The 2,913-nt window shown below is 34.3% G+C and overlaps 1 long non-coding RNA gene across 1 annotated transcript; it reads right to left on the bottom strand.

Annotated features, from left to right (window-relative positions):
• Positions 1-254: 254 nt before the first annotated feature.
• On the bottom strand, positions 255-1,842 carry LOC307153505. Its single transcript, XR_013820164.1, has 5 exons — positions 1,723-1,842; positions 1,145-1,212; positions 872-972; positions 632-735; positions 255-340 (listed from the first exon to the last, which is right to left on the bottom strand). It is a non-coding gene; the product is annotated as an uncharacterized lncRNA (long non-coding RNA).
• Between the last annotated feature and the right edge of the window lie 1,071 nt (positions 1,843-2,913).

The following is a 2,913-nucleotide window of genomic DNA, read 5'->3' as shown; positions in this document are numbered from 1 at the left end:
GTTCAGCAGAAGAAAGAAATTCATACAGGTTTGAAACAACATGAGGGTGAGTATATGATGACAGAATTTTCATTTTAAAGTGGAGTATCCCTTTAAACCTTTACCAGCACCAACATTAAACAGGACCAAATGCTTACTCCAGCATTACAGTGAATCTAAGTTTGTCTAAAAAACAAAAAAAAACAACAACTGAAGAACTCCAAAAGCACAAAAAAACAATTATTTGTCACCCAATTTTTTAAGTTGTTGGAAAGTGCTGTTTATGTCAATGTCCCAGATGCTCTCCAGAGTATATGTGAATGGAAATGTTTCAAAGATGCAGGAAAGTCAGAAAAAATGCCTTGAGGAAAAAAACAAAAACAAAAAAACAGAATATTTGTTTATAATACAGATCCAGTCCATTATTATATTTGGCTCAATTGAATGAAAGAGATATACAGTTGCACTTCAAAGTTGATATACACCTTGCAGTATCTGCAAAATGTTAACAATTTTAGCAATAATAGGGATCACAAAAATGTATACGTTTTATTTTTATTTAGAACTACCCTGATGAAGCCGTTTATTCTGCAAGGTGTATGTAAACTTTTGACTGTTAACTGTTGATAAATTGTGTGATGTGATTGATTACCTCAGTCACCAGGGCCACATCGTAGTAGAAAGCTGGGCAAGGTTCCTTCTATTTCCCACAAACAGCAGGATTCCACTGACTACGCCATCTTTACTGACACTGGGCTTAAAGTGATTAAAAATAGAGAACCTTTTTATTGCTACTTTAAAGGGAATTAAGCATAACTTTATCAATTACACAAATATAGATATATGACCCATGCAAACCCAGGACCAATGCAAATTAAGAAAGGTATTTTACATTTTAAGCTTGCCCCACATCTTCATGAAGGATGTTCCTGTTCCTGTATTTACCACGGTTGACACAGCAATGCTGCAAGCCTTCTTCCTTTGGTTTGTTACCTATAAAATATATATATATTATAGGGGCATGTGTAAATGCACAGGTGGGAATTTATTACTTGCATCAGCAAAAGATTCAAAGCATTTAAAAGCTATATGGATAGTTAGTGACTTGAAAGTAGTGTTTTAGCTTGATCAGGATGTGCTGTCATGATAAATCTTGTAACATCACCTCATCAATACAGGTCTGTGATTCCACACCGCTTGCACTGTATCTCCAATAACAAATATGAACTGATCCTGCAAAATGAATGTTTAAATCCAGATAAACACAAAAATATCACATATTCCAAAACAAATAGTAATTGAACAACTCTTTAAATACAAAATGAAACTGAACACATTACAATCATTTTTCTAGAGGTGGGTAATATATTAAATATTTATGGTGGTTATAAGATTGATTATTTGAATTAAATGTATATAAACGTCTTCGAGTGTTACAATATTGGATCAGCATTCAGCAAATTTTTAGTAGGCTAGCTTGTTTAAAATAATTTAAAAAGTCGGTTTAGTTAAAAAAAAAAAATAAGCAACCAAATTCCTCGAACACGACCACACACGCCTTCCTCACATTACAATGTAAGACATTATTAGAATGCAATCATATATAAATTATTGAAAACATGATTAGGCTAATTCACCTCCCGAGTCTATTGAGTTTATAATATCTGCGATTAAAATGCACTCAGCAACTGACATGTTACGGTGAAAAAAAATTAACTAAAGAAAGCATCAATATATACTTACTTGACTGATTATTTGCAGCATAACGTCTCATCTGCAAACAAACATCCAAACGTGGTGCTCCTTTTGTTCTCTTGTTTGGCTAGCTTCAGTATCATCACGCATCGCAAACGGATCGCAAAACACAACAGCGCATTTTTCAAACTCTAGTGAAGTAGTGCGTCATCATGACGTAGTATTTCTCGCGCATGCGCATTAAACAACATATTCATATATCATGCACACTCTAAAAAGAGATGTGTTAAAAATGACACATGTTGTGTCAGTTTTAACACATGTAGTGAGTGTGCTCAGGGACAACACATGTTGTGTCAAATTTAACACAATAAATGTGTAAGTCATTTTAACACACAAATTGTGTCATTTTAAAAAATAAAGCGAAAGGGCCAGATGCAAAAATATTAACCGTTTAATCAATAGTCGAGTACAGAATGCATGTGCACACAAAGTACAACACAATGTTTCAAGCTCAATGACTGGACAGACTCACTGTACTGGACATTATTCAGTTATTCACGCTTCAACCCCTAATTGATAATGCTGCTTTTGACAAAAGTTCATGAAGAAATAAAGGTTAACCGAGTTTGCACTTTGAATTTTATTCAAATGTAGCAACTGACAAAATATATGTATATAAATAACTTGTATTTTCACTGGCCTGTTTGTCTGAGAACATAGCAAACACTGCATACCATTCACAGTGATGGTGAGTGTCGGCGCTCAAAATGATGAGTTGAAAACAACACAACCTGTAGAAAGAGATGTTAAAAATGACACATGTTGTGTCAGTTTTAACACATGTAGTGTGTGTGCTCAGGGACAACACATGTTGTGTAGATTTTAACACATGTTGTGTAGATTTTAACACATGTAGTGAGTGTGCTCAGGGACAACACATGTTGTGTCAAATTTAACACACAACCTGTGTCAATTCTTAACACATCTCTGTGTTTATAAGGACTACACATTTTGTGTTACCTTTAACACAACTAATGTGTTATTCCTCTTACACAGAAGTGTGTTGAAACCTTTTACACACTAATGTGTTATAGTTACACAACTTGTGTCAGATATGTGTCACATGTGACTGTAGTCGGTGTGTATTTGCCAGAGTTACTTCCTGTGTTTTTACAACTGAGTGTTTGGATAAAAACTGAAACGTATTGTTAACTTGTGTTTATGGAGTCCAGTGAC

Source organism: Squalius cephalus (assembly GCF_949319135.1).
Source record: "Squalius cephalus genome assembly, chromosome: 2".
Lineage (NCBI taxonomy): Eukaryota > Metazoa > Chordata > Actinopteri > Cypriniformes > Leuciscidae > Squalius > Squalius cephalus.
Note: the sequence above shows the minus strand (reverse complement) of the source record. Positions and strands in the feature narration are given on the sequence as shown.